Genomic DNA, 27,490 nt, shown 5'->3' with positions numbered 1-27,490 from the left:
TCATTCTCCATCACTGCCAAATTAATCTTCCCAAGATATCATTCTGATTACATCAGTCTCCAACCTACAAACTTTTAATGGCTACCCAGTGCTTAGAGAAAAAAGTCCAAATTCCTTAAGCTGGCATACAAGTCTTTCTGCTACAATCTAACTCCCTCACTCAGTTTTATTTCCTGTGTGCCAACCACACTAGACTGGCACCATTATCAAAACACGTTTTATGCTTACCAGGCTCTGGTAAGCTCACATTGTTCCCTTTCATTCAACAAACATTTCGCTGTTTCATGCCAAGCCCCAGAGATAGGCACAAATTAAAGACTACCTCCCCTTTAGGGGCATATAGTTTTTGGGAAAATTAGTGTCTCAGAAAAAGTGAATATCATTTTCTTTAAAAAGAAAAAAAAGTGTTGTCCCTATTAAATTTTAAAAAGAGGTTTTAAAAAATCACATCCTTGGGGATTCATAGTTACAGAAGGTTGGAGGAGGGCCATAAACTTTTTCATACTGTTGCTATAAAATTAGTATTGTCTTTTTATATTACAAATTCCCCATTTCCCTTAATCTACCCATGTTCCGTCCTCTCCTAAAAGATAGAGGGGGAGCACTTTGCTTTAGCCAAATTATTTCAAAAGAGAAGATTTAGTCCTAAAGTGTTTTTGTGAAGTACTTTAGGAGAAAAAAAACCTGTGATAAATTTGAGTACTCCTTCCTTTGACCATCAAACTGATAGTCTCAATCTGGTCAGCCCTACTTATATTTATCTCTTCTACAGAGAAAGTTTGGGATAGCTATGTGGCACAATGGTTAGAGCACTGAGTTTGGGGTCAGTAAGACACATCAAATCAAGCCTCAGACGATGGCTAACCATGTGATCCTGGGCAAGTCATTTAACCTTGCTTGCCTCAGTTTCCTCATCTGCAAAATGAGCTAGAGAAGGAAATGGTAAACCACTCTAGTATCATTGCCAAGGAAACTTCAAATGAATAATGACAAAAATAGAGAGTTAGATTAAGTCCTAGACTTTATTAAGAAATCTACCCCGGGTTGGGCCTAAAATAGCCCTCTAAATTCTGCAGCAAAATGAACAATTCAGCTGAAATGATGGTCCTGTGGTGATCCAGAATAATTTCTTATCAGAGGTCAAAATCATTTTGCCTTCTTCACATAAGACCTCTACTCCAAAAAGCTGGGCCAGAACCCTAGAAGAGAGTTTGCATTTGTACCGTAGAATTTGTCTGATATCCTTCTCCAGGATGACCAAACATGTTTTGTTTTGGATTTTTTCCCCCAAAATGTCTCTAGAATGCAACAAAGCCCCATTCCTCACTCTCACTCCTCATTCTCCTCATTTCACTCTCAACCCCCAGGCATAGCCAAAGGGCTGCTAACCTTTCCAGGGATGGGTCTCAAGTTACCAGTCCACTCCACAAGCTCAGCCAATGAGATCTGCCTATCTTGTGAAGGCTGGAAAATGTTCACTCGCTATAAAATATTAAAAGAATTTGTGACAAGTCAGTGCTACTCTCATATGTTCCAGAAGGCAGCCAGCAAGCTCTCAAGGCCCCCTTCATTTGTGACCCTCAAACATTTGCATAGAAGCCTGCATGGAGGAAAGGAAACATTCTGATTATATTCTGAATGACTCACTAAATAAACACATAGACCCTTCAAGGGAAGGAAGAGGCAAAAAGGAGCCAGAGATTGCTAGGATTTCAAAAAAATAAAAATAAAGCTTTTACTTTTTCCTTACATCAAAAGAATCACATAAATTATACAAGGCATAAAAACATTGGATTTATAATCGAGTATCTGGAAGTTAGGGACTAAACCACAGGCCTCGAGTCTGGAAGACTTGAGTTCAAATTTGACCTCATATACTTACTGCAGCCCTGGTCAAGACACTTAACCCTGTTTGTCTCAGTTTCCTTATCTGTAAAATGAGCTGGAGAAGGAAATGGCAAACTATTCCAGTACCTTTGCCAAGAAAACCCCAAATGGGGTCACGAAGAGTCAGACATGAATGAAACAACCCAACGATAAAATGGGTCATGGTCACAAAAGCAAAAGGAGAATTGTCCCTGCCCTCAGAGAGCTTAGAATTTACTGAGCAAACATGTAGACAGTTATGTATGGCATGAAGATCACTGAATCACAGATTTGGAGCTAGAAGGTCCAAATCTAGGTCATCTAGGCCCAAACTCATCATTTTGCGGAGAAAGAAACTCAAGCCTAGACAGGTGAAGTGATTTGTCCAATTAAGTGGTGGGGTCTAGACTACCCTGAAGGCTTTTAGTAAGCAAACACCATGGTAAAATATGAGGGCTTAGGATGGCTAATTAACTGAAGAATTATTTAGAGAAGAAAGAAAATGTTGTTAGGGAAACCAATTAAGGATGCCTCTTGACAGGTGATGAGGGCCTAAACTAAGGGGATGGTCCCTATGAAGGTAAAATTGACAAGACTTAACAATTGATGTATATAAGAGAGAGGGTAATTTAGGAGAGACGGATTAGGGAGAGAGAATGGTTCTGAGGGTATGAATTTGGGTAAACAGAAAAATGGTGCTACCCTCAAAGAAAGAGGAGTTCTGAAGGAGAGGAAAATTTAGGATGGACAATAAAATGTGAAAACAAAGGTACTTGGGAATCCTGGAGGAGGGATCTAGCAAGGAGGTGATGATGGTGACTATCTATGTAAAAATATCTGAATGCTAAGAACCTGATAAGATTTTCAAGAGAGCATGAGTAGAGAAACACAACTCTTAGTTGTGTCCTTAGTCATTGAATAGGCATGGCCTCAAACCAACTGAGACTTGGGAAAGACTTTAAAGGTCAAGATCACCCACTGCATCCAGGGCCATTGGCCAGTTATCTTGCCCTCTGTCTTGCCACTGGATTTTGATGACCGTGGAGGAGAGAGTGAGGCTGATAACTTTGCACAGCCCTGCCTCACTTAAATCCAATTCATGAGCAAGTCAAGACATTGCCCTCCTGATGTCATAAGTCCTCTTCACCAACAAAGGACCACCAACAATATAGAGAGAGTCTAAGACCGAGTCCTGGAGAACAGAAACTCTGAGTCAACGAGAAACTGAAATCTTCATTAATAAGTTGAATATCCACAACAATGAAATCATGGATTTCTAAAGGATTCATTAATATACAATTTATGTAACTTTGGCCATTATAATGGAAAGTGTCTGAAATGAGAAACCCAGATACCAAATCCTACTTCAGATACATGCTGCTGGTGTGTTGGTCCTTCATAGCAGAAGACCATGCCATCAGAGAAATGATGACATGACTTGCATTTGACTTTGTTTTGAGTGAGGGAGGTCTGTGTCAGCCTCACTTCTCCTCCAGAGCCATCTGAATCCAGTGACCAGAATCAGGATGACTGGAGATGACCCAAGATGAGGCAATTGGAGTTAAGTGACTTGCCCAAGGTCACACAGCTAGTGAGTGTCAAGTGTCTCAGGTGAGATTTGAACTCAGGTTCTTCTGACTCCTGCACTGGTGCTTTATCCACTGCACCACCTAGCTGCCCCTATGCTACTTGTATGTACTCAGAAAAGTCACTTGATTTCCATGGGTCTCAGTTTCCTATCTTTAAAAAAAAGGAGACTGGACTAGATGTCCTCTCAGGTCTCACCCACCTTTTTAGATTAGACCTATTATAAATCAGACAGAATTGAAACAAATGAACAACATTATCAGTCTCTTTTTCTAGCCAGCCCTCTTCTCCATCAACTATATTATTTCCTGCTCTTCCTATTACTGGTTTTATTTATAAGTCATTACTGAAACAAAATGCGATAATATGTGTAAAGCTCTTTGCAAAACAGCCTATGTAAGTGCTGCTACCTATTATTCTGGGACGGCTGCCACAGTGAGCACCAGGCCTGGATGAAAAAGACCTGAGTTCAAAAACGGCCTCAGACACTTACTACTTGCACGAGCCTGGGCAAGTCACTTAACCCTGTTTGCCTCAGTTTCCTCCTCTGTAAAATAAACTGGAGAAGGAAATGGCAAACCACTTTAATATCTTTGCCAAGAAAACCCTAAATGGGGTCTTAAAGAGTTGGATAGGACTGAGACGACTTGACAGACACAAAATTAGTATTATTCCAAGATCTAAGTCCATGGTTGCTGTTACTATATACATCATATTCAGAGGATTAGTTAAAACGGTGCCTTGGATTTACATTGGGAAGAAGGAAATAACAGAAAATAGAAGTATTCTGTCTCCTCCTGGTGAGCTCCATTCTTCCAGCATTTGCATTTTTAAAAATTGATTTGCAATTTTTAAAAAGTATCCTCAAAGCTCTTTAGAGTCTTGTCCTACTTGAATCACTATTTTTAATTAAAGAAAGATTACCTGGGCAAAACTTCAAAAATACACTCTCCGATTTTCCTCTATCACATTCCTTAAGACTGGAGTAAGGTACTTCACTCCCACCCCATCCCTCCTTTGAAACTTATCCTAAAGTTTCATGAAATTTACAGGAATCCCACATAAAGAATTTCACTAATCTGTACCCCAACATTTCAAGAAAACTAGACTGGAGGAAGGCGAAGGACATGAGTTCAACCCCACCCCAAATCAGAATATGTAGGAATGCCCCACAAGGAATCTGACAAATCCACAGGCCAGCATTTCAGGAAAACTAACAGAACAAAATTGAAGATGGGGAGGGGTGGGGGTGGGTGGGTATGATTTAGACCCACCCCTGGGCTCCTTGGAATATGCAAGAATGTCCTTCAAAGAACCCGACAAATCCACATCCCAACATTTCTGGGAAACCAGGTCAAATATAAAAATGACAGATGAGAAATAGAAAGGGGGGGAGGAGTGAAAAAAGGAAAGGGGCTGAAGAAGAAAAGTTCTATCTGAGCTAAGCAGTTCATCCCATACTTGACCAAGCATGGGTCCAGGTCTTCAATTGCAGGATTTTAATTTCAGTTCTATAAATTTCCCAGTTCCTCAAAGCTAGTAATGTTACGAAAAGACATTTACATACATAACACATAACTCTGTTTGACAACTAACTCAAAAAAAACCTTCCAGGAAAAGAAATAGAGACTGCAAATAAAGCTAATCTGCTCTGGCATCAACTAGTCCAGATGGGGGGAGAAGCTGCAGCCACATCAAAAGACTGAATGAATGATGATCTGTAGTCTTTCTGAAAGGAAGCACTCAGACCTCCTATTCAAGTCTATCCGACTCAATAAATGTTTATTAAGGGCCTACTGTGTACAAGGCACTGAGGTTCAGAAAGATGGGATCAACCAGAAAGGTCAATCCAAGAGTTAAGGATGAGATCTGTGGTTCCAATAGTACAGGCCCAGGGAACTCCACCTTGAGGACACTTCACTTTCCACCCCAGCAAGTTTCAGCTCCTTAATTTATAAATTTCAAGAGACTTTAACCTAGGTCTTTCAAGTTTTTAGACACTAGAAAAAAGTCCTTAGACACCCCCCCCCCTCCCTACTACCCTTCCTCCCTCTCCCTCTCTTTCCCTCTCCCTCTCCCTCTCCCTCTCTCTCATACACCTCAAAACAAACACCTAGTATAAAGACTCATTTGTAGTTTCAGCAAAAGTAGCTTGCCTTGGAGAGGGGTTTTTAATGTAAAATCAAATTAAAACAAAACCCGGGCATTTTGAATTTTAAATGTGCTCCTAACACATGAGGACTAAAGACCAGTGTGTTACCATGAAAAGAAAGAACAAAAAACCTAGGTTCAACCCTCTCCTCTAATGTTTATTACCTACATGATCTTGGTCAAGTCACATGCCCAGGACCTAAAATGAGGATTTCCACACTAGATGGTCTCAGAGATCCTTTCCCATTCCCGAGATATAATCCTGCCCAAGAGTATAACGATTCTTCTAAGACAGAGCCTATAAAGTATTCTCAAAATCAATTTTAAAAAAACCAACTAAATTCTGCACTGTCATAGGCAAACACTCAAAAGAATGTGACTGAATGAGATTTTGTACAAGAGAATTTCTCCAAGAAAATATGGAGACAGAGGACACGCTAGAAGCTGCTGAATTCCTAATCAAGGATGGGGTTATCTCAACGATCACTCTTAATTTAAAAATAAAAATCAGCTTCTCACCAGTTTCCTGAAATGATCTTTTCTATTTTTTGGTGTGGCCAGCATTCTGAGTGGCTTTAACAGCTGCTTAAATGATACACTAGTGACTAAGAGGCCAATGACACAGGTTGGGATAGAAGTCATAGACGAAAGAGATGTAAGGAGATGCGGACCTCCTTTCTATTTGTGAAAGGGCCATAGATTGAATTTCACTTGCTAAATGTTTCCTAAATGCTAAATGAGACACCATGCTCTGCTCCACCCTTAGGAGGCATCATGACATAATGTCCACCAGACTACATCCAGACATAGGTTTCCATATCAGGCACCACAAGATGTCCATGTCAAGCCCATCCAAGGGAACAAGCTGCTCATTCACCTTGCCAGAGGAGTCTATACTTTCATTTGATGAACAGTATTAGAGAAGGGTTACCCACAGCTTTATGGGAAACTGCAGGCACTGGTTCTATGTTAACCAAGTTAAACTTAAATGTCCAGTAATGGCTAATCATGAAAATGGAGACCACCACTTGAAAATTATTTTTCAGATCTAATAAGTAGGAAGGAGATAAGCAAGCACCATTCAAAGAACCAACCCAAAGATGTGACTCTGCTTTAAAAACGTTTATGGCTATCTTTTGTTTTTACTTCACTTTCAATTCCAAAGATAATCTTTCTACCATTCCCTGCCCAGTAAGCCATCTCTTGTAACAAAAAATAAGAGGAGAAAAACGGTTCATCAAAACAAACTGACACATCAACCAACATGGTCTGACATCGTGGAGGTTTTCCAGCCCTCCATATCTTATTTCCCTAATTTTAACAAAATGCAGTTTGACAAAAGTACTGTTTGCTAATTTTGAAAATCATCAGCTTTGAAACTTGTTCCTTCTAGTGAGTAATAATCATTATAGCCCTTTGTCACAGAAATCCAACTATAACAATCTGAGCGCTTATTTGATAAAAAGTACTACTGGCAAGTACAGCTAGGATAGTGGATAGAGTGCCAGCCTGGAGTCAGGAAGACTTATCTTCATGAGTTCAAATCCTGCCTCAGATACTAGCTGTGTAGCCCTAGGCAAGTCATTGAACCCTGCCGGCCTCAGTTTCCTCAACTGTAAAGCTAGCTGGAGAAGAAAACAGCAAATCACTACAGTATCTTTGCCAAGGAAACCCCAAGGAGGGTCACAAAGAGTCAAACTTTACTGAAAACTACTGAACCACCACAACAAAAACGATTGCAAAGCAGCACTATGGAGAGAATAAAGAATAATTTCTTATTAAAAAAAAAGGTCCAAATCTCAAGGACTATCATCCAGTACAATATATATGGTCCAGTGGAAAGAACAAGGAACTTTTGATCAGAGGTCTTGAGTTCAAATCTTGGCCCTTTTACTAACTGGGGTGTGTGTGTGTGTGCATGTGCATATGTGTGTGTATGTATTTGTACATTTGCATGTATGGTTGCACACAAGCCAGAGAATAAGGGAGCAAGACCTTGGTCAATGGTCTACCTTTCTCTGAGTCTGAATTTCAACATCAGTAAAATGTATAAAGGAGTTGAAATAGATAAGCTCTAAAACTGAGATTTTAAAAAATATGTCAGTACCCAATGTGTTTGTCCACTATTTTCGAAGAGGATCATGACATCGAGGAAATGATGAAATGACTTGTGCTTGACTTTGATTTGAGTGAGGGAGGGCTGTGCAAGGTCTCCAGTCTCACTTTCTCCTCCAGAACCATCTGGGTCCAGTGGCCAGATATTTATCAGGACAACTGGAGACGGCCTAGGATGCAGTGGGAGACCCTGGGGACCCTGGCTCTTTGAAAGACACAGTTGAAGACAGGATAGAAAAAAAGCAAGGCAGAGCAGACTTCACAGAAGAAGTGGGATTAAGTTCGGAGGCTTTCGTGACTAGAATTCGGTGACTGAGTGAGGGAAGAAACAGAGTAAACAAAAAGGGAATCCAAAAGGTAGAGACAATAATAAGTAAACCAATCCAGCTAGAGAAGAATGCTTCTCTTGGGGAAAAGTTCAGAAAACATATTAGAACTAAACTGTGGAAGATTCTGAATACCAACTTAAAAACTTATTTTGGAGGCAGGTTTCTGAACAGGAGAGAAAGACTATGAAAGGGTAATGTTGCTAAGCTATACAAGATGGTTTTCAAAACAAGAGGCATTTTTTTTCCCACTCACCCATGAGCATATTTTTAATACAAGAACTCTAGAAAAGTGAAATTATTTTTACAATGGGATAAAGAAAAACAGCAGGAAGGAAGCAAGAGGAAGGGAGGGAATGGTGATTTTTTTTTTTTTTTTAAGGAACTGCCCGCTCTATATTTTGAATGGACAGGAGAAAAACAATTTGCCTGGTTCTGTCTCAATCTCCAATCTTCTCATCATTCTCTATGACATTGAGGATTCTTTTTTGGGGGAAAGGGGCAATAAGGGGGACAGAGAAAGACGAGAATTTGGAACTGAAAAGACAGTGATTCTCAGTACTATAGTGGTCCAGGCACCGTAAGTGGCCTCCAGGGATTTCTAAACTTCTACTGGAACCCAGCCAGTACACCTAAATCCTGACCTATCATATGTCTATTTCAGTCTCTGCCTGGAAGAAATGCCAAGTTCTAATAGCCAGTTTCCAATAAGGTTAAAGTCAGGTCCATATGCTTCCTTCCCACTTTCACCTAGATGGGGGGTGGGGTGGGGAAGTCTGCCCTTTGGTTGTCTGGTGAAGCCTAGGGACTTTTTCTTCTCAGAAAAGTGTTTTTAAGTGCAAAAAGCAGAATATTTTGGATTACCACAAAAAAAAAAAAACCTAATTATATTAAAACAGTTACCAAAATATTTGTTTTAACTTGTGGCATAGTAATACATAGTGACAGATCTAATAATTTCAGTAATCTTGAAGTAGTGATGAGTTAAAATTATACAGCTGTAATGTGATAAGCAAGCATTATGATGAAAAAGTCACAGGTACTGCTAACACCAATATGGTTTCTTGTTAACATTCAAAATTCAAGGAAATGATAAATTTCAGTGAGAGGTTAGTGAAAATAAAGGTGTAATTTTTCCCCCAATCCAAGTTAATGACTGAAATATATCCACAGATCTTAGGCCAAGGCCCCAGGTTCCCCACCCTACTCGTAAGAGCCCCTGAACTAGACCCAGAGATGTGAAGAAACTTTAACCTACTTCATTTAAAATGTAAAGACTTTCTGTTGTTAAACTGTCACTTTACTTCAGGACTATAAAATGATGGCTCTATGTCAACTGATTTTTTCTTTTGCATAATGCCAAGGAGTTTGATACTCAGAATTCCCAATTTTATATTAAAATCACAATCATCTTTGCTACTAAAAGTCAATCCTACAACCACAAACTTGGGACTACTGAAGAGCTCAAAGGAAATTAGTCAGTTGCCCTAAAAAATTATGAGAACAATGCACCCCCATCATTTCAGAAGGGAAAAATGTAAGTCCCTAGCTGCAAGAGAAGAAAGCAGAAGAGGTCCTTCCAACTGCTTTGGAAAGGAAAAGGTGCCTTTAAACTAGGTCAGTACCTGGCTCTGGACTGACTCTTAATGCGCATTCTCTTGGTGACCAGCTCTGGGAGGCCAGATTTACCTCAGAAGCATGGTGACAAGTCCAAATGCGCTTCGTTGAATTATTTTTACTAATCACAGAAGATTACTTACATATAACACTTTATATAGTTTTCAAATGATTTATGCTGCCCTTAAAAAAAGAAAACAAACAACAAAATCATTCCACTCAGCAGTTTTTCCTATGATTAAAAACTGGCTGTATGATTGAAACATAAATGTCTTTCTCCCTATGGATTGCAAATGTTCTGGTCCTTAATCAGAAGTAATCAACCTGTCAGAAGAGTGAAAAGAAAGACTATGTGTAGCTTTAAAAAAAAAATAAACATCACCACGATAGTTTTCCTCCAGTACTCCTAATCTAGGCTACATTTTCCCCTCCAGTTTATTTTCTATGTGATTCTACAATTCCATTACTATATTTACAAATTAGTGGCTTAACCCAATAGTTACTACTACTTAATTCTATAAAGAGTGGGGATGTATGTGTGTGTGTGAGAAATGATATATAAAATCAGGGACACTTTAAATTGTATTATTCTTTACTCTAGTGTGCTCAAAAGTCCAAAGTGAACAAGTATTGTCTTTGTCTCAGCTAACTTTGCTATGGATGTGCTCATCTAAAATCTAGCATCAGCTAAAACTGCGCAAACATCAACCATACCTCAAACACAGTACCCAAGTCAGTACTAACTAAAGGTGAACTCCCATCCAGATACCTGCTCCTGGCAAGAATTCAGGTCTATTTTTGTCACACAAGCCCTATCACAGTGGCATGTCAGGCAATGCGAAGCTAGAAATCAGCTTGTTGCTACTGGAGACAGCATGGGCAAAAAATAGAACAGCCCATTAGTAAAGAGGAGCAGCAGGGAAATCCCCACCGGTGACATCCAAGGATGCTTAGAAGTTTGTCAGGATGGCAGGTTAGCACAGACAGAAGCATCATCCCCTCTCTGAAGGAGAACCCAGTTTGAGAAATCTTAAGAGAATTTTTAACAATTCACTTCCTTCTGTGAACTTGTCTATACCAGAAGTTAGTCCTGACCCCAAACCCCGTTTCCTCAAAACTGCCCTCCCCCACCTAATCTATACCTGTGCACATCTAAGGCATCTCTCAGTGATCATTTCATATCCACCTCCTCCATGAAGCCTTCTCTTTCCAGCTCAGCCTGAAGTAACCTCTCCCTCTTCTATACAATTTCTTAAGCAATTAATCACACTTACTTCCTTTGAACACTTGTCCTATTAACTGCCTTGAATTATTCCTTACTTGCCTAAGACATTTTAATTTCATTATTTTATCTGTCATGGTTAGAAAACAGGGCATCTTGGTTAATGAGCTTTCCCCCACTGGAAGGAAAGACCATCTTCAGAGTTAAAAAGAGCCATAGGCTAGTCCCTCCACTGATGGCCATTGGCTATGTGACTAGGAATAGGTCACCTAACTTTGCAGGGCTCCTGGAAGTTCTCCACAAAATTCTCTATTACAATGAAATCATGGTTCTGGCTCCCCTAAAAAAAGCTACGCATACTACATCACCTTTGGCTTTGTATCTTCTGTGTTTTTCACTGAGCCTGGTACTCAGTAGATGCCTAGTAAATGCTCAATGAATTAAACTCAATATGTAAGTTAAAATTTTTTGATGACTTAAAATATTTCACCTACCCCACCAAGGTCGTTATGAAGAAGGTAGTTGGTAAATCATATAGTGCTCTAGTAATATGAGAAAAGTATTCATATTAAGAGTATCTTTCATATTCCTATGGTGCTTTATGGTTTATACTAATTAGCATAGATGTTGCTAATTAAAATATAACAACATGCACTTGATACTAAATTAGATTAAATACGCAAAAATTCTTTGATGATTTCAAAAAATACTTCCAAATATTGGGGGGGCTACACATTCATTATTTTGACCTATAATGCTATCAGAAAGTCACAGTGCCCATTAAAAGGCATTTGTTGCTGCTAGCAGCTGGGGAGTAAAGAATGCACAGTATGTATAAGTATAAGTATAAGTTTTCACAAAATGTTCATCTTTCCCTTCTCAGAGCTTCATTTCTGCACCAAAATGCCGGCTCTAGCCTCACCCAGGTCTACATTCAACAATGTAGTCTGAGTCTTAGCCTCAAACTGTTACAGGTACAATTCCACCGTAATGAATTCTATGAGACACCCAGACACTTTTTTGGCTGCAATAGAATTTGTTTAAAATAAATACATTGCCATAAGTTATGTTCCCTATCCATGTAGGACCGTCGTGGACATGAAACATGGCTGGTGCCCTTGAGCCCAGAAATAGTTCAAGGGAGGCAACACGCCATATCTGCCTTCAAGTACTTTAAAAAGCTGCTCTATTGGACCCAAGACAACAGAGCCAGGTGCAGTGGGAGGACGAAAGCTGATGAAGCATCTTTAGGTCTTATGTCAGCAGAAAGCTCCTAACAGTTACAGCAATCCAAAGGGAGACAGGTTGTCTAAGAAGGTGGTGGGTTCTAACTCACTGAAGGTCTTCAAGTAGAGACTAGATAACCAAGTGAATTTGTAGTCATGGAATTCTTTTTCAGGTATCTGTTGGACTATACAGCCCCTGAGGTCTGTTCAAAGCCTGAAATTTTGTGATTTTTGATTCTTGCTCTCCTATCTGAGCTCAGTTCTACTCCCCTTCCCTCCAGCACCCAGCGCAGGACACTGAGAACAGCAGATGCTTAACAGATGACTGAGTAAGTGGTGGTTGAAATCTAGCAATCCCAAACACAACCTGGATATTTAGGTAGTGCTTTAAGGTTTCAAGAAAGCACTTTATTATCTCATTTGATACCACAACAATCCTGTGAAGAAGGCACTGTAGATATTATTATCCTTTTTTCTTCTGACGAGAAAATGGAAATTCTACAAAGTGAGGTAACTTGTCTTTAATCACACAGTTATAGGAAGCACCAGGGGTCAAGATGCACACCTGAGTTTCTACTGACTCCAAGTCCATTGATTTTAATACACCATCACGCTGCCTCTTAAGAGCAGAGGATAAAGCAAATGCTGTGAATATTCAGCTCCAATTTCTTTCCTTCTTCCACATTTGAAAAGGACTACTGGGAAAGCAAGAAAGTGGAAATAATAGTTAGACCAGCATCTTACAACATGCACCACAATAAATTCCAAAGACATACTAGAATTGAATATAAAAGGTCATATCAATTTTTTTTAAATTAGAGAAAAATGGAAGGAGATATCTTTCACAGCCATGGCTGAGGGATAACCAAACAGGAAAAAAGTAAATACAAAAGACACAAAGACAAAAACAAAAAATTGATTTTGTTTTTGCAAAAGTTTTTCAGTCTTCTATAATGAAAGTTCGAAGATTGAAAAAGTTTTGCACCAACAAAATCAATACCAATAAAAGAAAAGCTATCAAGAAAAAAAATCCTCGCATCAAATATCACTGATAAAAATCTGATATCTAAAATACAAGAGAAAGAGTACAAGAGACCAGCATAGCACAGTGTATAAAGGTAAGGAAGGTCTGGATTCAGGTCCTACCTCAGATATAAAGCTGGCTCTTCTGACTCCACATATCCCCCAGCCCCCAGGAGCTCCAGGTCATTGAGACTATAAGTTATGGAGACAGTATACCTCTGCTCTGTAATGGGAGAGGGCATTTCCTCATTTGAGTATTCTCTTTAAATCACAGATACAGTCTTTTATCCCTATAGATATATAGAGAACTCACACAAATATGAACGACTGAGTGATTTCTCAACAGGTACTTATTGAACTATCCAGTCTGCAGGCGCAAGAGGAAAGAAGACAAAGAAACAGATATACTATTGACGTTAGCTAAAGCCTTGTGAATTGAGTAAGCAGATTATTTTAAAATCAAATTATCGATTAATTTTCCCTTCCTACTAAATTTAGAAACTTTAAATGTTATTTTTCTCACTTTCAAAAACAAAATTCTAACTTCCTCCATTATGAAAGTAGTGGTTATACCTAATTTATTACTTTTTAAGATACTGCTGCTAAATTATTTTTAAGTCATGTTGCAAACTAAAAGCATATATCCAAGGGCTCGAATAAGAGCAAAGGTTAGAAATCCTCCTCCCTGCCAATCTAGTCCCTGAAGTCACACAAAGGTCAGGGAAAAGAGAATGAAATGGTTATATGAATTTCATAGTAACTAGATAGCTTTTTATATAAAATCTTTATATGGAATGGTATTCATTATAATCCATGTTATAAATAAGGAAAATGAGGCCCAGAGAAGGTAAATGACCTTCCCAAGGCCACACCAGTAGCTACTATCAGGTGCAAAAATAATAAAAGCCAGTATGTGATGAGTATCTTAAAAAGGTACCGTTTTTCTTTTTCTGCTACATCAAGAATCAGAGGACCTCAGCCTAGAAGGGTCTTGCACACTTCATTTTTGGGGTCATTCAACTCCATACTGCTACCGAGAACAGGAGGGGAAAGAAAGGGCTAGGGAGGTGAAAGCTAACGAGAAAGAAGGGTTGCAATGGAAATCTAAATCTAGCTTACAGACAGGAAATTAATGGTGAGTGGTTTTCTCACCATTATCAGGTCACAAAGGATATACAGATGTCTCTTACAGCTTATATCTCCAGGGAATGTTCCACAGCTCAATTTCCATTACTGGTCAGGATTATCTAATAACGCTACATTTTGTGATGACAGATTTGGGGCGATTGATAAAGGTCGGTCAAATTAGCAAACTGATCAATTAAATGATTAAAAAGAAAGCTCTTTTTGTCAAGGATCACCAAGGGAGACAAAGAGCTAGCTAAGCAATAAAGGGGTAAAGGGACAAGTTGGGCCAGACCAAAAAGACGGCATGGCCAAAAGTTGTTATATATCCTCTGTTCCTGAAGAGGCCAATGACAAGAGACGGGTGGTGTCTTGATGTGCAAGTGAATTGGATTTAAGTGAGGTAGAGCTGTGTAAAGTCATCAGTCTTACTCTCTCCTCTAGAGTCATCAGAGAGAGTCCAGTGGCAAGACATAGATCAGGACAATGAGCGATGGCCCTGGTATATAGTAGGTCCCATATAAATGCATATTTCCTTCTCCTTTTCCCCTCCACTCCCTCCAACATTTGCTAAATAGACACTGATTCAGCTCCTATTCATTTTCAGAAATAACTAACCCATAGAAATCCTGGTGTGGCATATCAGTTTTTCTGCTATAAGGCATTCCTAATGGAAAAATATAGGCAAGATATCATCAAGGAGCCATGTCAAAAAGAGTGTCCATGGCTTTGGCTAGTCATCTGAATTCACTATGGAACCTCACTCTTAGTTTGGTCAAGCTTGGAACATCCCTGTTCAACACATCAAATCTCTGGTTAAAGTCAACTGAAGATGCAAATATCCCTGTCATTTTCTAATATATTTCAAATGTGTATGAGGTCCATCAGGGAAGTGTAATGGATAGAGAGCTGGCCTAGGAGTCAGAATGACTTGGGTTCATGTTCTACTTCTGATACAAGGTCTATGTGACCTTGAACAAGTCACCTAGCAGCTCAAGGGTCCGCACAACTTTCCAGGATTCTAAGCCATAGAGATGTTTCCTATCTGCACTGGTAAGAGGAAATTTCATCTTCTGGAAGTTCCCTAGACCAAAGAGACTAGAAATGTCCAGTCCTTACACCTATGGAATGAAGTCAACCAGCAAGGATTCATGAATTGCTCCTAGGATATGTGGTCTTATGGAAAAAAGGAACACTTTTCCCAAATTTAATACCTATTTTTAATATCCTATTATATCAAATATCTCACCCACCCCTAAAAATAAAGAAAACATTTAAGAAAGGGTATGTTGGCCTGAATCCAACTCAATCTATACCTAAAGTAAAGAAATTAGAATGAATGGACGAGCTAAGTATTTACGGGTCATTCACCATGTTCTCAGTGCTACAGGTATGTGGAGGAGTTGAGGAAAAAATATATACACACATACATGCATCCATACATGCAAACATACACACATGCATCCACACATAATATATATGAATGAGAATCTTTCAGGATGGAAAGCTGCTGGATTATAGTGCATACAGAAGTATGGAGAGACAGAAATGGATTCCAAAGAGGATGAAGAAGTTAACATTCGCACCCCAGGCACCTTCATTAAAAGAGAGGTTCTGGGAAAAACTGACCAATGAGAGGAAGAGCCCGCAGGGCTACAGTCATCATGCTGGGTAAGAAAGTTAAGAAAGTTGCTGGGTTATGAAGGAGAAAGAAGCCTGGAGATGCAGGAATGCAACCCATTGAGGGATAAAGGAGTGTCTAGCTGGCCTGGGCATTTTCCTTAAAATAGATTTGGGGGAGGAGCACAGAGAAGACATGACCCTAGGCAAGTCACTTAACCCTGATTGTGGAGGGGGAGGGTTGGGGGGGGGTTGCAGAGCTAAGAAATACAGTGAATTCATATATATATATATATATATATATATACACACACACACACACACACATATATAATATGTATATGTAAAGTCAGAGAACGGTGAGGAAACTCCCTCTACTATGGCAGGTCAGCCTCTCATCTTCAATTTAGACTATCTGAGAGTTGCCCAGAACACTGAAAGATGAATTGGCTTGCTCAGGATCACAAGGCCACTACATACATCAGAGACTGAACCTAAACCCAAATTATCTTGACTGCAAGACCACTCCATCCACTAAGCTATGCTGCCTTTCCATGAAAGAACAGGAAGTACATAAGTCAGACTGTAAGTGTGAAATCAGCCAGAATACAGAAATAGGAACTCAGGGGAGAGGGAGAAAATGAGTTCATTAATGTCTGAAAAAGCAATATAGACACAAGGCTAAACTGTGAGACTTGGGGTTTTCTTTCTTCCTTTTTGGGGGGGGGGATTTGGGTGTTAAGTTTCATGATCCAATATACAGGAAAGAGGGGCCAGAAGGAGGGAACTGGAAAGTCTATCATCATGACATTCGTATTTCTGTAGAGTGAAGCTTAACACACAGCTTCACTATATTCCTAAAAATACAAAAGCAAGGAGATAGAATGCATGACCCCAAGAGGTCCCTTGGTTTCTTTTCTGAACCAATGGTTTCACGGGGGTAAGAAACTCCCAGTAAGGACTATATGGCCTTGGAGGTAGGTCTCTTCTAAGTCTCAAGGTCAGTAATGGTGCGTCTCACCAATAAAGATCATATCTTGGGGAGTCATCTCAAGCACAGAGCAGTTAAGTGATTTGCCTGCAGTCACACAGCCTGGAGCTCACACAGAGGAAGACTTGAATTCACATCTTTTCTGACCCAAAGGTTACGTTCCTGGCTCTCTACTCACCCCTACATTCTGCTCATTCCTTTGCTTTTGCATGCAATAATAACTACGTGCTGCACTAGAGACTGATTAGGTCATGAAGTCGAATATTTCAAGAGAAACAAAGAATGCGACAGTGCCAGACATCGCCGGAAATGTTTGACTTTCTGACCCAGCTCTCAGTGGCTCTCTGAATGCGTTCGTGTCCCAGTTCATTAAGCTATGATCAGTGTAATTCTTTATTTCCAAGATGAGCTGAATGGGAGGCAATCCTGTTACTCTAACTAGATCATGTACAGAAAGATATGGGGGAAGGGGAGGTTGGGGGGAGGGCCTACATGCCTTCCAGTCTGTTCTTCCTTCTACACCCTAAGGTCTGTAAATCAATGTGTTGTACTGTCTGATGTAGCATGAATTATTTCTGGCTGTGATCACTGCTGAGTTTTTGCTGACTCTGCTGTTATCCATTAACCTTTGAAGTAAAAAATAAAATAAAATGAAAATTTAAATATTGTTGGAGATGTTAGAGGGTGGATGCTATATGAAGGTGCTGTATTCTACCTGGTTTTTTTTTTTCCAAAGCATGATATGAGGGGAAGAAAAAAAAGGGGGGGGGGGCTCTATAGCATAAATCCAACCATCTTTTCTCAGTCTTCATTCCCTTCAATATGTTTTCAGCCTTTGACACTGGTGACCAACTTCTTTGATTCTCTTAGCTCTAGGTTTTGGGGACACCACTCTCTCCTGATTCCCTTCCTGCCTCTCTAAGCAATCTTTCTCTGTCTCTTTTGCTGGATCCCCTTTTAGAATACATCCTTTCACTTTAAGCATCCGTCAAAGTTCTATCCTGGACCCTTCTTTTCTTCTCCCTCCACCCTTCTGTGCTTGGTGATCTAATCAGCTCCCATGGATTTAAATTCCATCTCTATGCAGATGATTCTCAAATCTACCATTTTTCCTCCAAACTGTCCGCTAACCTCTAAGCTCACATCTCCAACTGCTTTTCAGACATCTCAAACTGGATGGTCCAGTAGACATCTCAAACTCATGATCTTTCCCTCTAATCTCTGTCTTCCTCTTACCTTATCTATTACTGTAGAAGGTAATGCCATCTTCCCAGTCCCTCAGGCTCACAACCTAGGAGTCATCCTGGATTCCTCGCTATCTGACGCATACCTCCTCCCATTGCCAAGGTCTGTCATCTCTACAAATCTCTTAAATAGGATCTCTTCTCTCCTCTGACACTGCCACCACTCATCACCTCATCTTGAATACCACAACAGCCTGCTGGAGGTCTGTCTACCTCAAGTCTCTTCCTATGCCAATTCATTCTCCATTCAAACACTAAAGTGATTTTCCTAACACACATGTTCAGTCATGTCACCTCTCCATCTCAATAAATTTGGTGATTCCTTACTGCTGTCAGAACAAATACAAAATATTCTGTCTAGAATTCAAAGCTCTGAATTTCCCAGTCCCTTCCTACCTTTCCAGTCATCTTACACCTTCCTCCCCAACTCTTCTATCCAAGTGACATTGGCTTCCTGGCTGTTCCAGGAAAAAGACACTCTCTCTCTCAGTTCTAGGTATTCTCTCTGGCTGTCCCCCATGTCTGGAATGCTCTCCCTCCTCTGCTCCAACTACTGATCTCCCTGACTTCCTTTAAGTGCCAACTAAAATACCACCTTCTACAGGAAGCCTTCTCCAGTAAATTCCAGTGCCTTCCCTCTGCTAATTATTTATCTTATACATAGCTTGCTTCGTACATATTTGTTTACAGGCTGTATGCTCCTTGAGGCCAGGGACTGTCTTTTACTTCATTCTGTAACCCCAGTGCTTTGTGCAATGCCTGGCACGTAGCAGGTTCTTAATAAATGCTTACTGATTAATTCATCAGGAAAACCCTCAGGGAGAAGGTGTGCCCAGACTCTGATTTTGGGAAAGATGACACTGGAGGTGGGAGTGTTTCTCTTCTCAAAGGATTAAGGCTCATATGTGCAACAGCGAAAACTGGATGCATCAGGACTGAGGGTGGAGAGTGGGGGGCAAGGAAGAGTGAGCACAAGTCACAGGAACCGGGAGCCAGAGAGGACCTTGTTGGTCTTCAGGTCTAACCTATTTCCTGAAGCAAATACCTCATCTTACAAAAAAAACCAATGTCATGGTCATCTCTGGAAAGGTCTATTGGCCGGGAACTCACCATCTCAGGAGGTAATTGGCCCATTCTGTTGTCAGTTTGTCCCATCACAGGAACAGGAAGCAGAATACAATGGGACAGATACCTGTGTGATCTCAGACAAGTCACTTAACTTTTCTGGGCGTTGGTTTCTTCCTCTATAAAGGGACTGGGTTAGATTAGTTGACTTGTATGGTGTCTTCCAAAACCAACCAAACAATAAGCATTTATTAAATGATTACTATGTGTCAGGCACTATGCTAAGTACTGAGGATATCAAGAAAAAACAAAAGTCCCTCCTGTCCTTGAGAATCTCATATTCTAAGAGATCACATATACATAAATTGATACAATATAATAATAGTTAACATTCAAATAGCACTTACTGTTTGTGCTAAGTGCTTTATAAATATTATCTCATCTGAGCTTCACAACCACCCTGGGATACAGAAGCGACTATTACCCCCATTTTACAGATGAGAAAACAGAGGCAGACAGAGGTTAAGTGGCTTGCCTGGGATCTTACAGCTAGAACGTGTCTGAGGCTCAATTTGAACTCAAGACTTCCTAACTCTAGGCCTAGCAATCAATCCATGGGACCACATAGCAAGTAGATGGAAAGGGGGGGAAGCAGTGGCACATTTTCTAAATCTACAATCCTATGACTTCCTTATATTGCAGGCTCACAACTAGCAACTAATTACAAAAATTAAAAAATCCAACAGGAGAGATCTAAGGGGTTAACCTTTCTTCTCCCCCCCCCACCTGCCCCCTGCCATGCCCCTATCCCAACCTCCCCCCAGCCCCCAGCTGTGACGGTCACATATCATACCATATATTGTTGTTCTATTCAGTTCTATTATATTCCTTTTTTGCTTTAAAATTCTGGAGCCTCCTTCCTAACAGAGCACAGAGAATTAAGACTGTTGGAAGGACAAGATTTGGAACAGGGAGGGTTTTGAAGATCATTTAGCACAACCTCATTTTACACATGAGAAAAATGAACCAAAGTGACCTGCCCAAGGTCACACAGGTATTAACCCAAATTAAGATTTAAACTCCTGTCTTCTGACTCCAAATTCAGCACGTTTCCCACTATACTATATTTGCCTTCCTTTGAAAAGCAAACATGGAAGGTCATGTACCTGACTTACAGTTGCTTCCTGGCTGTACCAAGAACAGAGAGTTCATAGCCTGGCTCCAGGCATTCTCTCTGGCTATCCCCTGAGTCTGGGGCGCTGTCCATTCTCGACTTTGACCACTGACTTCCTTGGCTTCCCTTAGAGAAGTCCCAACCAAAATTCCTGTTTTGACTTTTTACTGGAAGCCTTCCCAACTCTTCTTAATTCTAGTGCCTCCTGTTAATTACTTCCTATTGACCCTGTCTATAGCTTGATTTGCATGTTCATTTCATGTTGTCTCCCCCATTAGACTGGGAACTCCTTGAAGGCACAGACTGTCTTTTGTCACTTTCTGTATCCCTGGCGCTTAGCAGGCACTGAATAAATGATTACTGCTGGACTAACTAATTAAAAGACATTGAGGACATAGATCAAAGCATCAGTCGTTACTGCATTGCTATTAATTAGCCTGTGGACGTTAATAATTGATCATTATTAATAATTTATATAGCATTTTGCACATATGTATGTAAGTAAATACATGTGTACAAATAAAATACATACATATTCCCTCCTCCGTTAATCTAATATTACCAACTGGCAAACACCCTTTTCCTCTCCCAGAAGGGCGTGTATCTAATTCTCTCTTTCCTTCCAAAGGAACTGGCTTGAATTCTTTAATGAGGTTTTTGTTTTCCTCCCATCAAACTAACCATAGACCCTAAATCTGGGGCTTATTTCACAATGTCCCTTTTTACAGTCATCTGAAAAAAAGATACCAAGTCATGGCAACCAGCATAACATCTACTTCAGAAATTATGTCAAAGACATTGAGAAGAGAACTTACAATGACTACAAAGACAGGAGGAGAAGGAGGAAAAGGAGGAGGGAGAGGGGAAAAGAGGGAGGGGAAGAGGAAAGAGAGGAAAAGGAGGGGGAAGAAAGAGGAGGAGGAGAAAGAAGAGAATGAATGCTTTTCTCTCCAAGGATTTTCAGGGTTCAGAAACTTTTACAAGAAAATCTGAAAGTTCTCAAAATCTGCTTTCTAAGGTATCTCCAAAAGGAACTGAAATTCCTGACATCCCCAGCAGACAGCGTTTTTGCAGCAGTTGCAGGAACAGGTAATCAGCTTCTCTAGCCAGGCCAACCACTGGGCAAGCAACCCCAAAGGCAGGTAATAAAGATGGCCCTGTCCCACTAGGAGTTCAAAATCTCACATTCCACAGTATCCAAAAGCTGACAATTTAAAAAAGTTAAATGAGGATCATCGACTTATACTTGTAGAGGGCAGCTAGGTGGCACAATGGATAGACCATTAGTCCTGGAGTCAGGACCTGAGTTCAAATCTAGTCTCAGACCCTTACCAGCTGTGTGACACTGGCCAAGGCACTTAACCCTGCCTACCTCAGTACCTCATCTGTAAAAATTAGGGCAAACCTAATTTCTTTGTCAAGAAAACCCCAAATGGGATCACAGAGTCAGACATGACTGAAATAACTCAACAATAACTTACGTTGGGATAGCTCTTCATAATTTTCAAAGCAAATTCTTCATACATTACTTCATTAATATATTCTAATGAATCCTGTCATCTCATCAGACAACTGATATCATTGATCTTTGCACTGTGGGAAATGAGAAAGTTTCCAACAGAAACCTGGTGGGGATGGAAGATGCAGTTATATTTTGATAATGCTGTTCAGTTTTTTTACCCCTGAGTTTTCCTCTGATTAAAGCAACTCTAAAGAAGGTGCATGCCATGTTAAGAATAGAGAAGGCTCATAGTTCAGTCATTAGAACGTAGACCTGCCGTACAGAATACTCATTTAAAAATCACAATTAGACTCATTCTCCATAGAAGCTTCAGACACATCAACGTATCCATTTCAGAGGGATCTTAGATACTATAGAAGGGTTGGGCTGATTCACTGTCAATCTATAATATGCTTAAAAGGGGACTTATTGTTCATGGTGGGTGATGGGGAAAGTATCTACAAAGTCTCAGACCAGCCTTCGTTCACACAGGAGGACCAAATCACAACGTTTGCTCCTCTCCGTTAATATTCTGAAAGTGGCAAAAAGGTCTGGGTAAAATTACTGTCAAGGTTAGATGAGATGAGGACAAGTCAGAAAAGGCCACCACTGTATTCATCCTGATCTGGACACTGCAAGAGTCTCTCAAGCGGTTTCCCTGCCTCCAGCCTCTTCTCCCCTTTCTAATTCATCTTCAACAAAACTGCGAAAGTGATGCTGCTAAAGCTTGGGTCCAGCCGTGAAACACCCCCTACTTTTAAAGCTCCTTTTCCTCTTGGATCAAATACAATTTCCTCCTGACTTCTAATGTTCTTCACAATTCTATCTGCAGCCTGTTGGCCCAGGCTTATTAAACAAGACTTTCCTTCATACATTCTCCATTCCCTGTCCCCACACCCTCACCCCAAACAATCCACTTGCCTTTATATGCGAGCTGTCCACCATGCCAGAGACACTTCTCTCTCCTCCCTCAACCTCCCAGAATGCCTAGCTTCTTTCACAAGGCTCAGTTCAAATGTTGCTTCCTACAGGGCCTTGTTAGCTGCTCGTATCTTCCTCCCCTCCCAAAGACACAGCCTGGTATTTACTCTGCACATAGTTTATATTTACTTATCTCTGTACTTACGGCTTCCTTCCCCACCCCCCAAGAGAATGACAACTGCTGCCAGGCCTGGTGAAGCGTGCCTATAATCTCTGCTGCTGGAGAGGCTGAGCCTGCTGGAGCTCTGAGCTGTGGTATTAACATGGTGGGGGGTGTCCCCAAAGTGAGGGGATGGGGACACGAGGCTGGTGCCTCAGAAGCCAGCCTAGGTCCAAAACAGAGCACATCAAAAAGCTACCCAACTGATTAGAATCAGATCCAGCCAATGAATCACCCCCTACATTTCCAGTCTGGGCAAGATAGGGAGACCCAAACTTTTAATTAAATAAGTAATTAAAGTATGTAATAAATGAATGAATATGTAAACTGTTTAAAGGAAATCTCTCTCTCTCTCTCCTCTCTCTCTCTCTCTCCTCTCTCTCTCTCTCTCCTCTCTCTCTCTCTCTCTCTCTCTCTCTCTCTCTCTCTCTCTCTCTCTCTCTCTCTCTCTCTCTCTCTCTCTCTCTCTCTCTCTCTCTCTCTCTCTCTCTCTCTCTCTCTCTCTCTCTCTCTCTCTCTCCTCTCCTCTCTCTCTCCTCTCTCTCTCTCTCTCTCCTCTCTCTCTCTCTCTCTCTCTCTCTCTCTCTCTGTCTCTCCTCTCCCTGCTCCTTACCTCTACTTCTTGGAATTCTTATCTTTCTTTAAATCTCAGTTTGGCTCCCATATTTTCCACAAAGCTTTTCTAAGTAGGCTTTGCCTCCTCCAATTGCCTTGGCCTTACCTATCAATATACACGTGCCCACCAGTAGAACAAAGTAAGCTACTACCTTTTCCTATCATTTCAGTATTCTCAGCTGTAACTAATCCTTGTTCCACCCTGTCCAGTGCAACATTCTTGCTGTTTCTTACACACACCACTCCACTGGCTGTTTCTCAGGACTAGAAAAGTTCTCTCTTCCTTCTTCTGCATCTCAGAATTAAGACCTAGCTTGAACAATTCCTTCTGGCAGGAGGCCTTTTCCCGGCCTCCCTTTACTGGTTCCTCTCCCCATCTCATTCCCCTTTCCCTCAGTTTATCTTCTATGTATCTGGCATTTATGTATATAATGCATATTTCATGTTATACTGCTCAACATGTAATATATAATGTCTCCTCTAATAGAACGTAAGCCTTGTGAAGATAGGAACTCTTTTCTGCCTTTGTTTTGTAGCTCTAGTCTTTAGCACAAGGCCTGACCCATAGAAGGTGATTCTTAAAGACTGGCTGATTGATCCTTATTCCCAGCACCTACCACAAGGTCTCTTCTCATAGAAGCTACTTAATGAATGCAGCTTGATTGAATTGCTGAATGAGTCCATTTCTCAGCTCTGCTGATTAAACCTCACCTAAAACCCCCAAACCAAAAGCTCCTGATCAAAGATATTTGGTTTCTAAAGTTTCAAGCTTCATTGGGACCCTCTGGGATTGAATCATTAAAAATACATACACACAACTACACAACCCTACAGGAAAAAAAAATAACAGGCACAGTTACTCAGTCTTCAACCTCTGAGGAATTATTTTGGTGTCCTGGGGATAGGACACATGTTTCAATTGACTAATTACATAATTATCTAGTTTCATGTTTAATATGTCACCAGCGTGCAGTCAAATTATATCCACAAATATGTGCCAAGGGCTGTTCTAGCTTCATTATATGTTTATGCCTAAGGCTGTAACAATCTTTCTGTTCCTATAGTGAAGAACCTAATATTATATAACCAGGTCATTCCTCCATTCTACTTCTTTTTACTAAAATCAATATAATAACTACATTTTTATTTCCCTATAATAGAAAAAGCCCTTGTCTATGTGCGCTGACTTTTATAGTTTACAAAACACTTTACTTACAATAGCCCTGTGACACAGAAAGTGTAAACATCGTTATTCCCATTCTACAGATGAGGAAACTGGAATCTGGAGAGCTTATGACATGCCTAAGAGCACAAGGCTATTTAGTTGGTGTGGCAGAACCTGAACCCTAGTCTTCTGATGTTAAGTTCAATCCTCTTTACATTGTAATGTTTTTTTCCCCTAGGTCCCCTTCAAATATAGGCATCAAATCTAAACAAGGTCCTGAACTCCAGTCATCATCCAAAACCTTATACTTTGCCATGGGAAGCCTGGCCTTGGACAGAGAATTTTCTCTTTATGTTGCCCACATTCAAGCCTCAACCTTATTTCCTGGCCACCATTTCAAAATCAACCATCGACTCTGTGTGGACATGTGCCAGGTAAACGTTGTCTTCCCCCATGAAAAATGTGTGTGTTCATCCTTCATTGCCAAAGAAGACCATGCCATCAGAGAAATGACGACATGACTTGCCCTTGACTTTGTTTTGAGTGAGGGAGGGCTGTGCAGGTCACCAGCCTCACTTCTCCTCCAGAGCCATCTGAATCCAGTGACCAGATAGATATTCACCAGGATGACTGGAAAAGGCCCAGGATGAGGCAATTGGGGTTAAGCGACTTGCCCAAGGTCACACAGCCAGTGAGTGTCAAGTGTCTGAGGTGAGATTTGAACTCAGGTCCCCCTGACTCCTGCACTGGTGCTCTATCCACTGTACCACCTAGCTGCCCCATGAAAAATGTAAGCTTCTGGGGGATGGGGAGGTCTACCTTGCTCACTTGTAGCACCAGCAGTTAGCATAGTGCCTACGGGTAAGTTGTGAAAAGAAAAACAATTATCAAAAAGATGAAAATTCCTTAAGAAACAACTCCAACATATTAAGGTTTTTTTCTCTATCTTTCTACTATTCATCTAGCAAAAACTGTGAAGTTCAAGCCAAGCCAATTCAATAAACATTTGTTAAGCATCTACAATGTGCCAGGCATGATGCTAAACCCTAAGGATACAATTAATAAAAAAGAAAGTCTCTGCCCTTTTAGTTTATAATCTAATGAGAAGAGACAACCCATTTTCAAGGAAAAAGCACAATATCTATTCCACAACAGAGAATTATATCTCTGTGTGAATTAAGCTTCAAAGATACTCCAAGGAATGTTCAGCCAAGATGATCTACCAATACAACCTAACTACAACAATTTCACTGGTACTAAGAGAAGGTCTCATTCTGAGTAGAGTCTTCAAAGGGCTCTGTACTCTTGATAACAAAACCCACCACCAACAGGGAGACCCTTAGACAAGGATCATAAGATCAGTCTAAAATTAGAAGCGCCTTCTAAAGATTTATCTACTCGAAGTGATTTGTCCAAGGTCCCAAAGACTGCACTCCTATAGCCCAAGTGAAACTAATTGTCTTCAATGACGTTCTACAGAAATTTCATGTCTGTAACACACAATTCACTCCTAGAGAGATAGCCTTGCATTGTTCCCTAATTATTTCCTGTGTTTAAGTCTTGTCTCTAGCAAGCACCCTTATATTTCTCACAAAGTCAATAAAACTGTCTTGAAAATTCTCTTACTTTGACACACCGATAGTAAAGCCTACTTTACCTTGTAAATACAAGTAAAAATGTTCACAATTTCATACCCAAACTGATTATGAAAATGTTCGTTTTTATTTTTACTCACTTTGAACTTTTGTATATTCTATTTTTAGGATATCACTATGTACACACTGGAGAAAAGTTTCACATTTGCTACGTCGCAACAGGGGAAGAAGTCAGAAAATTCGTATACTAAAATCAGTTTTAAGAATAAATCATCCCATGACTTTGGACAAGCAGCTTTTACATTCTGAACCTTATATTGTCTTCTTCGAAAAGCACTGAAATGCTTTTCATTACTTTGAAGAAAAGCTGTGCTGGGGCCTGCTTGTAGCAGCTTCAGAGCCAATTGTTAAATTTTTCAGGGTGAATATTTGTGCCTTGGAAATTGGTAAACACTACAAATCAAGGCTTCAGTCGTTGTATTGATTGTCTAATTAATTGTCTAATTAATAATACAGATTAAACTTAAAGCAAGTCATAAGCATTTCTTAGGGGGAGGGGATAGAAGCCGGTTGTTAAAAATTTACTAGCATATGCTTGCTCTGGGGAATAACTGGTAATACAATTCAATCACATGCTTGCTAAGGAAATTAAACAGATGCGCAGATATTCCAAATTGTGCTAAGCTTTAATTTTAGAATTACCTTTGGTAATTAACTTAGGTAGATGGGATAGTTTGGAAAGTCATAGCAATTCAAATAATAAATGTTATCTTGCAAGACCTGACTCAAAAGCTGCAGAATTATCCAGATTCCTGACTTTGCCTCGGAGTTTCTGTTAGTTTCTAACTTGATGTCTGAAATGGAAACGATGACTTCTTTTTGGTTCAAATATTTAGGGTGGCAATTAAAGTTTTGGGTTCCAAAGGATTTCTCTGTTAGATTATGCTCCAGGTTGCATACTAAATAAGAAAAAAGTGGCTAGAGTTGTCAACACAGGGTTTAATTAAACCTGCAAGTTTTAAATTATGTAAGATTGCTACATAGGCTATAATACAAAGTTGACTAATAATACTTGGATTAAATAGTGCCTTCATTCCTAAGACTTTAAAACCTTTTTATAC

The 27,490-nt window shown here is 40.2% G+C and overlaps 1 protein-coding gene across 10 annotated transcripts in view; it reads right to left on the bottom strand.

Moving 5' to 3' along the window:
• Positions 1 to 27,490, bottom strand: part of TLN2 (talin 2) — a 565,589-nt gene that overhangs the window by 492,358 nt on the left and 45,741 nt on the right. The window contains exons 1-2 of one of the 10 annotated variants that reach the window (XM_072612903.1): positions 21,834 to 23,299; positions 12,676 to 13,356 (exon numbers count right to left, since the gene is read on the bottom strand). The exons of 7 other annotated variants lie outside the window; for them this stretch is intronic. The gene's annotated coding sequence lies outside the window, so the exon portion shown is untranslated. Of the gene's footprint in view, positions 1 to 12,675; positions 16,114 to 21,833; positions 23,300 to 27,490 lie in introns of those variants that run through there. 2 more of the 10 variants (XM_072612928.1, XM_072612917.1) reach the window with 2 other exon arrangements.

Source organism: Notamacropus eugenii, chromosome 1, assembly GCF_028372415.1.
Source record: "Notamacropus eugenii isolate mMacEug1 chromosome 1, mMacEug1.pri_v2, whole genome shotgun sequence".
Classification (NCBI taxonomy): domain Eukaryota; kingdom Metazoa; phylum Chordata; class Mammalia; order Diprotodontia; family Macropodidae; genus Notamacropus; species Notamacropus eugenii.
The sequence above is the reverse complement of the archived record's forward strand: the minus strand, read 5'-3'. Positions and strand labels throughout refer to the sequence as shown.